This window comes from Mustela nivalis (assembly GCF_964662115.1).
Source record: "Mustela nivalis genome assembly, chromosome: 18".
NCBI classification, from domain to species: domain Eukaryota; kingdom Metazoa; phylum Chordata; class Mammalia; order Carnivora; family Mustelidae; genus Mustela; species Mustela nivalis.
Window position 1 is genome coordinate 33,109,938 of NC_139037.1, and position 15,476 is coordinate 33,125,413.

The 15,476-nt window shown below is 45.5% G+C and overlaps 1 protein-coding gene across 1 annotated transcript in view; it reads right to left on the reverse strand.

Moving 5' to 3' along the window:
• LOC309853404 (uncharacterized protein C16orf78) overlaps positions 1–12,665 on the reverse strand; it is a 64,375-nt gene extending 51,710 nt beyond the window's left edge. The window contains exon 1 of the transcript XR_014305658.1: positions 12,578–12,665. The gene's annotated coding sequence lies outside the window, so the exon portion shown is untranslated. The remainder of the gene's footprint in view (positions 1–12,577) is intronic.
• Between the last annotated feature and the right edge of the window lie 2,811 nt (positions 12,666–15,476).

Genomic DNA, 15,476 nt, shown 5'->3' on the forward strand with positions numbered 1-15,476 from the left:
ATGTTTCCCCATCCCCTCATTCTCAATCTGCAGGTGATTTAGGTCTAAAATGAGTCTCTTGTGGAGCAATTGGGCATTTGGGGGGACATTTATCATTTTATTTTCTCTGAGAAAATTTGGTGTGTGATGCTGCAGTTCCTACGAGTGGCCACATGAGGGCAACTGCAGGGAAGCAGGAGCTGGCCACAGGTGGTCACAACCACTGGGATCAGCACCCAGCATTGGCCTCTGTCGTTTCTGGGGCACGCTCTTTCCTGCAGGGGACTGAGGGCCAACAGGGCTGAGGCTTGGATGGTGACGCTTAACAAGTAGGATGGAAGCAGAGAAGTAGGTAAACAACTGGTATGGCAGCAGAGATGTGTACCTGCTGGATTTCAGCCCTGAGTGTGTCTTGTTCTCAGCCTCTTCCCACTGTCTAGGGACCACCAAACCTTCCATAGGTGATATCCAATGAAAGCTGACTAAACATATAGATGACTAGTGGTGGCCACTGGAAAATAATCTGCCTTCATGCCTGATTGATACTGGTAAGATTTCCCCCCAGAACAAATTATTAAATGTTTCCCTAGATCCTGCAGAGTGTCTCAGACATTGACTCCCTACTAGAGACTTCTGAGAATTTGAATCAAGATCAGTCTGAGGCTTGCGGAGTGAGGGGATCTCAGCATGGAGATACACCTTGATTCTATTGTACAATTTTGGAAGCCCATACAGAGTGATAAATTCACTTGTGTTTTGCTTGAGCCATCTACTACTTATATTAAATTAATGTCTACATTAAAAAAATCATGAGATTAAAATAAGTAGATAAATAAAATGAGTCTTTTGTAGGCAGCATATGAATTTTTTTTTTTTTTTTTTTTTTTTTTTAGAAAGAGAGAGGGCTTGAATGGTTGAGTGGGGTGGAGAGGGGCAGAGGGAGAGGGAGAGAGCATCTTAAACAGGTTCCATGCCCAGCACAGAGCCTCCTGTGGGGCTTGATCTCATGACCCTGAGATCATGTCCTGAGCCAAAATCAAGAGTCAGATGCTTAACCAACTGAGCCACCCAGGTGCTCTGGGTCTTGTGTTTTGTTTGGTTTTTGTTTTCTTTTTTTATCCATTCAGTCACCCTTTTGATTGGGTGACACATCTTTTGTCACATCTTTTGATTGGATCATTTAGTCCATTTACATTCAAAGTAATTACTGATAGATATGTATTTATTGCCATTTTATTCCTTGTTTTGCAGTTGTTTCTGAAGGCTTCTTCTGATCCTTTCTTGTCTTTCTTTCATGTTTTGCTGACAAAAATCATCTTTTCTTTTCTTTTTTTTTTTTTAAATTTAGTGCCAGGTGCCCGGGCGGCTCAGTCATTTGGGTGTCTGACTTGATTTCAGTTCAGGTCGTGGGATCGAGCCCCACATTGGGCTCCTTGCTCAGTGGGGAGTCTGCTTGAGATTCTCCCTCTCCCTCTGCCCCTCCCCCTGTGCTTGTGCTCTCTCTCTCTCTCAAATAAATAAACAAATCTTTTTAAAAAACTAGTGTCGCTTTATTGTCTGTCTCCACCATAGGACATAAGTGCCACATGAATTGAGGTTTTGCCCATCTCACTGGATGCTGTATCCTTAATGCCTAAAAGAGTGCTGTGCTCCCAGGAAGTGCTTACTTCACTTTGCTGAATGAAAAGTGATGGGCGATCACACACAAAGTACTCCCATGCACATGTCTGCCCGTCCTCTTGGGGGAATCTCCACCCCAGCACCTAATGTCTTGTCTTTAGCATCCATGTGAATGAGATGAATCAAAGGAGCCCTCACCCACCAGATTATCTGCCTTTTAAGGGGACAGATCAATTTGTGTGTTTCTCTGACTCCCCGCATCTCGAAGAGCAACCATTCAAAGTGCCCGCTGAATTGAATAGATTCCTTTGAAAGTGTTGTGTTGACAATGCGGATAATTGAAGAAGAGGGTCTGTCTGGTCCTTCCCCTGTGACTTGGTGGAAAAGGTGACACCTGGAGTTCTTGCTTTCGGCTGTGGGTTTCGGATCATGTGAGGGCAAAGGCCACCACTCACACAGCAGACGTGTTGATGAAAAATGAGGAAAACCAGCCTACGATGCTCAGCGTCAGAGGAGTCGTACAATATCCTTCTGACACTTGAAAATTGCAAATTTGAAAGCTTCCTTCTCACTTGTCAGCTGTCCGGGCCTCCTCTCCACAAACAGATTCCAGGCCTTGCCCTCCCGGGCTAGATTTCCCGCTGCCCGAGAGCCAGCCAGCGGGTATCTTAGAAATCCCCTGTAGGCACAGTAACTCAGGCATTCAAGGCACCCAGATTTCAGGGGGTTTTATTAGGGACTCTTTCAGTGAGAAGTGATTATAAAAAGGGAATATATTGGCTCAAGCATTGAAAAGATGTGGACTAGATGTTGCTTTAGGCATGGCTGGATCCAGGGGCCTCTGTTTGTCTCTGCTTAAATTTATCCTTCACATGAGCTCGCCCTAGGGGGCAGCTGTTGAGGGCAAGGTGGCCCATGGGTGCCTCAGATTCATCCCTTTAATTGTTCTAACATTCTATTCACCCCGTCCAGCCACCCACTTTTCTTTCTTTTTTCTTTCTCTCTCTCTCTTTTCCTTTCCTTTCCTTTTCTTTCTTTCTTTTGGGTTTCATTTTGTTTTGTTTTGTATTGCTTTTTTTTTCATTTTTTATTTTTTATAAACATATATTTTTATCCCCGGGGTACAGGTCTGTGAATCACCAGGTTTACACACTTCACAGCACTCACCAAAGCACATACCCTCCCCAATGTCCATAACCCCACCCCCTTCTCCCAAACCCCCTCCCCCCAGCAACCCTCAGTTTGTTTTGTGAGATTAAGAGTCACTTATGGTTTGTCTCCCTCCCAATCCCATCTTGTTTCATTGATTCTTCTCCTACCCACTTAAGCCCCCATGTTTTGTATTGCTTTTTAGGTAAGCCATGCATAGTCCTTCCTGTTTTGTCTTGGGAACCGTGCACTATTCCAAGGACCTGGAAATCCCTGTCTCCTTCCTTCCATAGCTGCGTCCTCATTTGCTGACCTCCTACAAGACTCTGCTTGACTCTCTCTTCCCGCAGAGGCTGAACCTGACCACTGGATTCAGAAACACAATCTGTGTCCCCAACCTTCGAGTTTTTCTTACTTGGCTCCCCAACCTTAGCAATCCCTGCCTTCTAATGGACTCTACATAGTATTTGTTTGTCTCTACTGCCCTAGAGCCCACTCGAGTGTGTTTTTCTCACGGATTTATCTCAAGAACCTAGTTGAGCCCTGTCACATAGAACTTGCTCAATTTGTGGGGTGGCTTCATGAAGCAGAAAGAAACTAATTCGGCATCGAGACATTAGAAATACAGCAATGAACAAAGCAAACGAACAAAAAACCCCTCTGTTCCTTTGGATCTCACTTTCTGGTGTGGAAGGCAGACAATACATGAGATTTTTAAGAAGTACTAAATATATGGAGTTTCAGGTGGTATTAAGTGCCAGACAGGCAAACACAGCACATACCCACAGTCAAGCCAAGTCCCAGTGCCTGTGGTATGATGAGAACCTAACAAGGATGGAAGTGATTCTAGCTCCTTCTGCTGTTTCAATGTTACTCTTTTTGAAACTGAGAGAAGACAAGCACACGGCTAATGACAGTACTAAAGCTTCTCCCAGACTTACTTACAGGTTGTGCTTGCTTTTATTTTCTTTTCCCTTCTTGATTTGGGAGCCGGCATGGGCAGCCTCCCGCCAGCCCACGTTCCCCTGCATTTTCCATTCACATGATATAAGTGAAGACATACGCAGACAGGCTAGGAGCTGGTGGTGTTTGGAAACCCCTCTTGGAGCCTGCTGAGTGGAGCAGAAGCAGCCCAAACCAATAAACGGGTATTGACGTGCATTGGCATGAATGTCTTTTTGTATCGACACCAGCATTTTATCAAAACTTGCCTGGGGGGATCATCCATCTTCATATTGACTTAAAACAGAAGATATTGCAGGGTGGGTGTTCTAGCCACACAGCACAGACCTCTGAATATAAATATAGATGTAAAATCAATATTCCATCGTCAAATCATGATCTAGCTTTCAATGTTTTGCGAGAGAACCTCAAGATGAATATTGAAGCACAGTCATAATTTTGAAATGCAAATTTTTTTCCATTTTAATAAAAGCTGGGGGCTCCCATTGGCTATCGTGTGTGGACAGCAGTAAAAGATGTCCCCTCACCCTAGGAGGGATATGGCGGAAGAATTTGCAGAAGGCTGCCTCAGGGCTGCTATTTGCTTGAGATTCAATTGTGGATGCATCCAGAACCTGTTCATTCATCCACCTCGGGGCCCACATGCAGATCTCTTTGACCCCTCTTATCATTTCTGTGTATCCTTCTGCTAACTTCACTGCACTTTTGCCTCCAGTGATCAGCAGGTGCCACTCTTGGGTTCCTACAACCATTTAAACCATAAGAGCTGAGAGCTGGGAGGAGGCGTGGTGTTTATATCCCCCTGAAATGGCCCTTAGCTAGGGACTGAGGAGTGGGATTAAGGAACCAGGTGGTGGGTATTAGGGAGGGCATGGATTGCATGGAGCACTGGGTGTGGTGCAAAAACAATGAATATTGTTATGCTGAAAAGAAATAAAAAATTAAAAAAAAAAAAAAAAGGCCAGCCCCTTGCTGCAGGTGGGACAATTTAGGAGGAGTGGCTTATACTCCAGAGTTTCCTGGGGGATCAGGAGGAAGTTGCCCCCATGGGGGCTTTGATTAATTTGCCTCTGTGCTTGGCTTTCCCTGTCTTGCCTCCTTTTGCTTCCTTTTACTGATCCACCGTGGGAGCGTTTCCATAACACAGCACTTTCCCATGAAGCCTTCCTTGTCTGCAGGTCTGTTTCTGGGGAATCTGACATAGGACATACCGTTCATTCCATAAGCATTTATTGAGCATCTACTTCGTAACAGGCACCACGGTGGGAGCTAGAGGCAAAGCAGTGAGGTCTACGTCTCTGTCAATTTTGGTGCTTTCGATGGCTATATATAAAAAAAAAGGATGTTAAATAGTAACTTATGATCTCTTCTGAATGGGAAGTCTGAGGGCTCCAGGACTGATTGAAACAGCAGCTCACTGGTGTCTTTTGGGCCCATGTTCATGCATCTCAGCTCAGCTGGTGTGGGGCTGGCTTCACCCTCAGCTGGGAACACGTAGCTGCAGCAGCTCTAGCCATCACATCCGAACATGACCACATCCAGAGGAAACCATATCTTTTTGTGGCTTTCTTTTCAAGCAAGGACACTTTCCATAGAAGTTCCCGCCTCCCTACAGGAACTACCTGGCCTGAAAGGAGTCATATACTCCCTCTGGATCCCATCAATCTCAAGAGGGTGGAATTATCCTTGGGCCAGTCCAGTCTGCCCTGGGATGTGGGCATTGGGGTGGGTGGTTGAGAAAGCCTGACGAGACTAAGGCCCAGGAGGTATTTGAGGGGGTGACAACTGAAAGCAATTGGGATTCTGTTAAGAAGGAGGAAGGTGGGTTGAAGCCAAGTGGGGAATTGCCCACTGCTTCCTCCATCACGTTGCTCTCCTGGTTTCCTTCCTGGCACTGTCCTCTGGCTACCATCCCACAGTCTCTCATCTGCGTATGTGACTTTTTAGTACATGTGGTGTTTAGGGCATGGTGACTTCCTGAGGACAGCAACCTGTCTGTTCTGCTCACCAGTGGTGTCCCTATGAATAGCACAATGCCATACACGTAATTAAACTCAATAAGTACTTGATAAATAGTGGGGGGTGGTCATAGGGAAGGAGATGAGCAAATGGATGGGTGAACAGGTGCAGACTTCTGAGAAGACACGAAAGGAAGTCTGGGATGCAGTTTCTGTCTCCTCACATGGACAGCGTCCTGTGACAGTGGCGGGGCGAGGGGACGTCCCCTTGGCTATGGAGCCCAAGGATGAAGCAGGAGGGGCCTCCTTCCTGAAGCAGCAGCTTTGGGTGAGAAAGACCATGGCTCTGACAGTGACCTTAGGTGTGGCCCCCTGTGGGTCTCCCTTCTTCCTCAGGAGATATCGGGGGATATGAACACTTTGCTGAGCCCTTACGTGGAACTTACGCTGCACTCAGGAAAAAGAGGAAAGCCATTTATGAGGATCTAGGGTGGGGCTCAGGGCTGAGGCGTGAAGGATCCGTGACCGGGGGTAGTTATGGGGGACAAAGCATTGCAGGCAGACAACAAAGCAGGTAGAATGGCCCTGAGGTGGGGCCGGGCTTGTTTAAGGAAAAGAAGGTTGGTATAGCCTGAACTCGGAGTGGGGTGGGGAGCACAGTGTGTGGGGTGGGGAGCACGGTGTGTGGTCCAGAGCATGGACCACAGCCCTCATTCCAGGGTCATTGGACATCACTGATGAGGTTCACCTGTCGAGTGCAGGAGACAAGAACGGAGGGCAGATGGCCATCTAGGACTAGGTGAGGGGCTGCTGCAGTTTCATGAATGATAGTGGCAAAGCACAGAAAGGGGCTGGTCCTGGAAATGCTTGAGAGGCAGGTCTGGAGCCGAGAGTCTGAAATCCTGCCCTGGTGGGGCTTCAAGCACACGTGTTTTCACCTGCTTGTTTAACAGCATAAAGCAGCTTCTTCCCACCTGGGAGGATAAAATCCAGGAGTTTTCAGAGGGAAGCTTTCTTCCACCCCGTGTCAGGGAGTGAAGGTGAGAATCAAGCATAATGCAGTAAAGAAATACTGTGTCATCAATCATGATAGCTTAAATTAAATGCGGGGTCCAAACACATTGTCTAGCATTCTTCTATTCCAGAGGCCAAGGTGGAAAAATAGCATATCCAGAGTCTCTCTGTCTGAAGCTGGAGGACAAGAGCCTCATTACTTTTGGTGGATAGATAGGTTGGTAGGGAAAAAAATAAGGGAAGTGTTGAGGGGCCTAAGTTCTGGAAAACCTAACACTCTGGCCAAAATGTCATGGAAAGTGTGTGGGACTTGGAGTTGGAAGGCTTGCCATGGGATCCCAGTCATGTTACTTGTTAGCTGTGTGACCCGGGGTGGGTCACTTGGCTTCTCTGATTCTTCAGTTCCTCATCTATAAGGCCAGGATGATAACGATTGCTTCAGAAAGTGTGCTATGAAATGAAATAATGATGAAAGAGCTTTGTCAGCTACAAACGACTCAAATGTCAGGGGTTATCAAGAAAGTATTTTTAAGCAATAAATTTTAAAAAGGCCAAATTGGGTAATTATTATTGAATTAGTGTTAATTTTGGGGTGTTGGGTAAGTGAATATCTTTATCCTTGAAAGATGCATGCTGAAGTGAAGAAGTGAAATGTCAAGACATCTAGAACATTCAAATGGTTCAGCAAAACCCCAAATTGTACGGCTCAGTGAATTATCTACTATATATCTACACACCGTTGACCTCTGAACAACTCAGAGGTTAGGGCCAACCCCCAGCAGTTGAAAATCCACATATAACTTTTGACTCCCCTCAAAACTGATCTATTCATAGCTTACTGTTGACTGGAAGCCTTACTGATGACATAAACTGTCGGTTAACACATATTTTGTATATGTTATACTGTGTTCTTACAATAAAGTAAGCTAGAGGGGATGTCATTAAGAAAATTATAAGGAAGAGAAAATACACTTATAGTACTGTACTGCATTTATTGAAAAAAATCTGCATATAAGTAGGCTCGTGAAATTCAAACCCACATTGTTCAAGGGTCAATTGCCTCTCTGTGTCTCTATATTGAGAGATATAAAGAAAATGTGACAAACTATTAACCACTGGGAATCAAACTGAAGGATATAAGTGTTTTATTAAGTTAACTTTTCAGTAGATTTAGAAACTTCCAAGATAAAAAGCAGAAGGAAAAGATCCATGCCAAGTGAACTGTAGATCCAAGCAGAGAAGGTAAATCAGTACCTCATAAAGTAACAAGAAGCATTACCTTCCTGACCTGGTCCTTTAGTAGGGAAACGCAGACCCTGCCAGACTCTGGTCTGGCAGGTTTGGAGCAGAGGGAATAGATATCTCAACTTCTCTCCTGTTCCCTCCCAACTCCTCCTGGGCCTCCCCTGGGTTGAATCCCATTAAAACCTAAAGGACAAATCCTGGTGGTGAAATCTGTAGGTACTAGCCTCCAAAAGCATGGAGTAAGGAGCAGGGCAGAAAAGGGCAGAGGATGAATCCAAAGGGACAACTGGAGAATAGCCAGTACCTCCTTTTGCAGGGACTGGCAGGCAGACGCCAAAATGCCAGATATTACCTTTCCTCAATCATCCTTAAAACTGAGTAATAGGAAGGTGATACCTGCCCAACCCTATACTTACAGATTCTGTGCCTGGATCTGGAAAATATTTTGCTTTTTGACTGGAGAGTGATGAGTGAGGAAAAGCCAATCCCTCCCTCCCTGATTTTGGATATTATTGTGTGAGGACATGATACTAGAAGCTATGCGGCCACCATGATGGACAGAAGGCCAAGAGGATGGCAGAGAAGCCCTTTCTAATTCTGCACCCAGGTTCAACATGTGCGTGTTTGGGGGTAAGGGCAGTTTCCACATCAACAGGTAGTCCTCCAACACCAGCTGGTGTCCTACAGGTATTCAACTCAGATCTCACACTGTCTACTTGGGGATAGCATCTGATCCCACAGCTTGGGAGCTCGGTCCCCCAGATTGCCCCTCCCCCACCCCTGCTCCAGATGCCAATTGCATGTCCACATTGTCACCTGTGCTTCTGATCAACCGGCTACAGACTGGAGGTTCTAAAGATACTCTCCTTGGGTTCAATTCTTTAGAGCAGCTCACAGAACTCAGAGGAACATTTTACCTATTAGATTACTGGTTTGTTATAAAAGGATGGAACTCAGGAACAGCCAGATAGGAGAGATGCACCAGGCAAGGTCCTGAAAAAGGGAGAGGAGCTTGCATGCTTTCTTTGAGTGTTGTCCTCTCCCTAAATCTCCCCAAATGATTAAATCATTGACCATTGGCGATTGGACTCAACCTCCAGCCCCTTTCCCCTCCCTAGAGCTTGGGGGTGGGATTGAAAGTTCCAACCCTCTGATCACATGGTTGGTTCTCCTGGTAACCAGCCCCCATCCTTAAGGTGGGATCCAAAAGTTGCCTGATTAACATAACAAAATCACCTTTAGCTCTTCTCAGCTAGGAAGTTCCAAGAGTTTTAGGAGGTCTGGGCCAGGAGTGAGGAACAAAGACCAAATATATGTTTCTTCCTATCAATCACAGTATCACATCCTTCCTGAGTCCTGATATTTTGAGCAACTAAGTCAAACCTAGATCACCTGGTACCAGACTTCTTGTGTCTCCCATGATAAGGGCCCCTTTGGTTGGGTATCTTGTCTCTTGCTGCAGAGATCATCCACGCTGCTGTGCAGGTCAGAGTGGCCTCCTTGTCCCACTTTCCTTAGTTGCATCCTCCTCCAGACTTCCTCGACTTCCCACGTTGATCATAAGAAACAGAAAACAATGAAAATAAGGAACAGGGTGGTAAGGAAGAGAAAGGTAATGGGAGGAAATCTACTGAATCAGAGGAGGGAATGCAGAAATATGCTCTATGGTTTCTCAAGAGAAAGACACCCATCCAGGAGGTGATGCTTTGCTGGGGCAGCAGCAGGTAGTCAGTATCCTGCCCAGATCCCCCCGGATCCCTTTACCGCCTATGCACCCGTCTCCCAGCTTCTGTAGCTATGCTGCTACCAGCTTCCACCTGTTGACCTTCAGGAGATGCTCCTTAGGCCTTGGAGCTACATTTCTCCTACAGCAAGCCTTGGTGGCCTCTAACCAATGCGTAGCCCTGTGGGAGTACACAGACCTCACACTCTTCCGCCCCAAGGCTGGGCAAACCCCAAGGTCCCCTCTTGAGACCATGTTGCATCTGGACTGTCACCTCCATTGCACCCTTGTTTGGCTTCTTCCCCTTCTGGATCTTCTCCCCAACTCTAATTTGTCCTGGGAACATGCAGGAGGTGTGAAATCCCATGGTGTCTCTACACCCCAGAGCCCTGGCGGCACTGGCTTATGTTTCTCAGGCTGCCTTGGATCTCTGCATAAACCTCCCAAAAGACCCGCCTGCTCTCCTTCAAAGTAGAGCTTACCAGGCCCACTGTCACACCGCTTCTGATTCTCTCTCAAGTATTCACTTCATCTGCAAGTGGCTTTTCTCACCACAGTGTCATCAGCCGAAGGAGGGATCTAAATGACAGGCATCTATCTGAAAGCGATGTCTGTCTTGCCCATTGCAGTTTCTGCAGGGCAAGATGTCAGGAAGTCACAGAAGGAAGGGAACAATTACCCCACCGTGGATGTGTCTTCCCACCACAGTGTCTCCCTTGATGATGAGTCTTTCTTTGCCCTCTGCCAAGCGCTGGGTATGCCAAGACCTTGGGCTCAGTGGATTGTGCCACCAGTGATAATTCCCTGGTTACTTTGGTCACTAATCTGGGATGGTATCAGTGAGTGGTTCCCAGTCCTTCCTGCATGTTCAGGTCCCCTGGGAACTTTTATAAGGTATGCCTAGACCCAGCATCCCCGACTCCCAGGAATCTGGGCAGGGGACTCAGGTGTCAGGATTTTTCAAGCACCTTAGGTGATTCCAGTATACAGCTAGCCTTGAGACCCGTTGCTTCCCTCAGGGAGCCACCTGCCTGGGGTGGCCTTCTTGGTCACCTTCATTTCTGGAGAGGCTGCTAGGTCCTCCTTGCTTCCGTCCTTTTCTTCCCCTAGGTCACCCCTCTATTTTGTAAAATATCACTTTCTTTAAATATTCAAGTATATGGCTTCTCTGAAATTGTGAGCCTTTCTCAAGATCACCCACTGTTGGTAACTATAAAATCCAAGGGGACAGGGTGGCAGTGCAGATATCTGGAAGTTTGGCAGCTGCTCTTCCTAGCCTCAGAGGTGTTCATCTGAGTTTATACGGTGGCTGGACACTTCGGTCTTCCCTGCAAGCAGAGAGTGTGGTAAAGCAAGGGAGGCCAAAGGGTGAGGACAAGACGCAGACTTTCTTACAACATGCTGACGGACTTTTGTAAAGGGCCCTTCAGATGGCAAACATTGCTTTTTAAAATCTCACCTTTTATCACTAGACAAAAGATAGGAATGTTTAACCAATATTTTACTTAGAAGTGCCACTCTGAACAACAGTTTAGCTCTTATGAAATCATTCTCACTTTCTTGTTCTTTTCCACCCAAGTCAAGGTGGGGGGGAAGCAAAGCTTGATCTTCAGCTGAATAACCTAAACCACAATTAATTACCCAGAAAGATCTGCCTTTTTCCCAGTCTAAACACTTCAATGCCCACCACCAAAGGCACAGGCAGGCTGAGGAAGAGAGTTTCAGTTCACCTTCACCACCACACTTCGGGAAGTTCTGACCTTTTAAAATAATTTCAGAGGACATGTTAATTCTTTCCCTTTGATGGTTACCCTGTGGATTCTCCTATTTTCCTTTCTCTCATGTCTGCCAGTTAGGAAAGACACTATATTTTAATTAAAATTCTTTATTTGCCTAAGGATACAATAACTCCTGACTTATATAGAAAAATAAAATCATTTGTTTGGACCCACACAGGAAAAATAATTATTTAGTGCATGATACTTGTCACTTTTTGATCAGTTTTTTGGGGGTGGGAGTGGGTAATAAATAAATGAAACATTTATCTGCTGTGTAACCAGGTCATTTGGCCTCTGGGTTCCTAAAAACATTTCTTTTTGAGTTATAGTTATGGACCAAATAGAAATATCATCATTTTTCCTTGCACGCCCACCTGCTGTTATGGTTCTTGACCCACTATCTGTGGCTTGCTCTTTTTTTCTTTTCTTTCTTTCTTTCTTTTTTTTTTTTTTTTGTGGTTTGCTCTTTATACTTCCATCCTTCTACTAGACCAGTGGATCCATTAGTCTAGTAAGACCCTGGGCCAGAGATTTTGAACCAACTGGCCTGCTAGGGGTTCCAGATGTAGGTATATACAAGGGACCCCCAGGCGATCGTAATGTGTGTGAGGGTTTTCAAACCATGCTTGTTGACCATCAGCTCTTATACCACTTAGCCCGTAAAAAATGATTCAATATATTGAAAAGAAATACTAAGTTACTTAAAAAGGTATAGCGAGAGATCCTAAACAAATGAACCAAATAGCACAAATATCCATGTTAGCTAATGACTTTCATTTGCACAGCCCTGCTCTGAATATGCACCCATTTCTTCTTTGTGGATTTCAGGCAAATTTTTATTTTATTTATTTTTTTATTTTTAAAGATTTTATTTATTCATTTGAGAGAGAATGAGTGAGAGAGAGCATGAGAGAGGAGAAGGTCAGAGGGAGAAGCAGACTCCCCAAGGAGCTGGGAGCCCGATGAGGGAGTCGATTCCGGAAGTCCGGGATCATGACCTGAGCCCAAGGCAGCCGCTCAAACAACTGAGCCACCCACGCACCCCGTCAGGCAAAATTTTAAATAGCAACCTGAATAAAAAAGCAGAAACCAAACTCTCCTTTTTTACCTTTACTTTGGCTGATTAGCTGACTGATTGGTTGACTCACCCATTAACCCAGTCATTCCATCCCTTGTCTTGGGCGTTTGAGCCTCTTCTTTGTGCCAGGTGCTGTTGTAGGCGCCGGAACACAGCAGTGAACTCAGGTGATGAGTGTCTGATCTCATGGTGTATAAACACAAATGTAGGAGCTACGCGAGAAACAAGCAGAGAGCATGCAGTTCAGGTAATGGTAAGGACCATGATGACAACAAACCAGGAGGACCTAATACATAGCAAGGGACCAAGAAACGACTTCGGTGTGCTAGTCAGGGCGGGCTTCTCTGAGGAGATGACCTGGCGGCAGAGGTCTGAGTCTGAGGACAGAATGCACTGGGCAGAGAGACAGCTACGAGCTATCAGTGTGAGCAACAGGAAGGTCAGGGGCGAGAACTTATTAGAGGAGAGAGGACTGGTATGCAATGTGGGAAGGGAGCCTGGTCACCGAGGGCTTTGTGAGCCATGATGAGGACTTCAAGATGTCTGCACATGAAATGCCAACTAAACCCATCAGTTTCACTTTAACAGAACAGCTACCGAAGAAGGGGGTAGGAGGAAGACGAACGATAGAGTTTTCCAGCTCTGGAGAAGTGGTTCCATTAGGTCAAGCCAACAGAAAGAATTAAAAGGATTCATGTATTCTTGAGCGTTACAATAGAAGTTGAGGTGTTGGGCCAATTCATATGAATGAAATAGTCCTGCCGTCGCCCCAGAGCCACATGGCTTGTTTTCCTTCTCTCTTCACTGAAACCTCTGTTCACATGTCACTTCCCCAAAGAGGACTGCCCTCACGACCATCCGTCGCTCTCAATGCCATTCTCTTGTTCTAGTGATCTCCACCGGTCTTACCACTACTAGATATCACATAGCTGCATGACATATCTATATCTACGTATTATTATTTTTAAAAGATTTTATTTATTATTTGACAGAGAGAGAGAGAGATCATAAGTAGGCAGAGAGGCAGGCAGGGCAGTGGAGGAAGCAGGCTCCCTGCTGAGCAGAGAGCCCGATGCGGGGCTCGATCCCAGGACCCTGAGACCATGACCGAAGCTGAAGGCAGGGGCTTAACCTACTGAGCCACCCAGGTGCCCCTATATCTATGTATTATGTATTATTCACAATTCTCCCTCCCCACCCACCTATCTATCTATAAGTCCCTGAGGGCAAAGACCTCTTTACTTTTTCTGCTGTATTCCCAACACTCAGCACAACCCCTGACACACAGCATGTGCTCAACAAACACTTGTTGAATGAATTTGTTGGAAAAAATGCTGTTGGCTTTTGCTGCATTTATGTGGGCACGAGGCACTCAGCAGCACCCCAGTGTTCCTGGGCTTCTCCGTCCCAAGCACATGCATGTCCCTTCTAATCTTTCTGCCTTAATCACTTTAAATGTACTGACAAGCACAATTGACCAATTAATAGCGCTTATGCTCTTGTTACATCATTTGTAATCCATGATGCTCCTTCTATTTGTAATGGCCTTTCAATTTTTCATGACTCAAAATGGAGAACATACATAATGAATACAAATAGCAAATTGATTAAATGTAATGCATATTCTACTGCTTGCTGGGTTTATGCCTGTTATTAATGACAGAAATCCAGCAAATTCTCATGAAAACACCAATGACATACAACCTTTAATGCAAGATGTTGGAGCACTAGGGGTCCTAAATTTTCCTAATTACTGGCAGCAGCAGACACTAATTTCCCAGACGGCAACCTTTGTAAATAAGAACATCAGCACGGCTGCTTTGTCCAAGTTCTTTTTGCTGAGCACAAAACCCATCATGGAACCCATTTTTACTTCACCAGACTATTTGTGTTGTGTTAAAAAAAAAAAAAAGATACACTTGAGAGATTGCCTTATGAGCAAAGTATAAAGGATGCCACTTGTGCAAAATCAAATTTATTGTCTACTCAGGGATTGCATGTATTCTGGAATGCTAATATACTGTGATACAGATTTCACAGAGCTTCAGCTGGTGTGCTGAGAATTAAAGCATCACAAAGGTGATAAAGCAAAACAGGAAAGAAGATAGGGATAAGACTAAAATGAAGAATATGGTAAAGGAGATGATTTTAAGAGATCCACCTGGCTAAATGTGCAATCTTGGTCTCAGATTGCCAAAGGATGAGTTCGCGTGCAGTAAGAGACCATGTGAACCGGCCCGTTTCCCCATCAACTAGAGAACCTTATAGGAAGCAGGTGTTTTCTTTACACAATGGTGTGTATGGTGGCTGGTTTAGCTAAGTTGGTACTAGAATAAAAACAAAGTACTCGTCTGACAGGTCTGTAAAGAGAGTGGATGAAATGGATAGGAGCATTTTCTGAGGCCCACTCATGCTTAGAAACCAGCTTTCACAGCATGCTGGATGCTAGAAGTGAGTCTGCTGCTCCTAAAATCTTCTACCCCCAAGAAAAATTGGCTGTCCTGCAGACAGGAGGTTAAGTAAGCAAATGAATGGCTATAGTCCTTGCCTACATCCCAACAGTCTAAACTCTGACAGGTCTGCATCCATGATAAGCTGTGCCTTGAGTGGGTAGAATTTAAAACCCAGGAGAAGCAATGGTCTGTTAATTGTGCCCTGCCAATACAGGGCCCAGAGTAGTTTTGGCAAAACCGAATCCAGGCTTAGCAGATGGCCTTCTGCTTTTATGATGTATATACCATCTTAGAAGAGACCCAGAGCCAAGATCAGAGAGCCAAGTGGTTTCTGGGGTGGTGCAGGGAGCTCAGGGACATGATGGGAGACATGAGACAGGGAAGGAGGCTAGAGAATGGGAGCAATGGGAAGTCAGATACTCCAGTGGGTGATCAGAGGGAAACCCTGGAAAACTGTGCAACATATATGCCTCAGAATTCCCTCAGCCAAAGTGCGAGGGAGCTGGGGTAGTTATA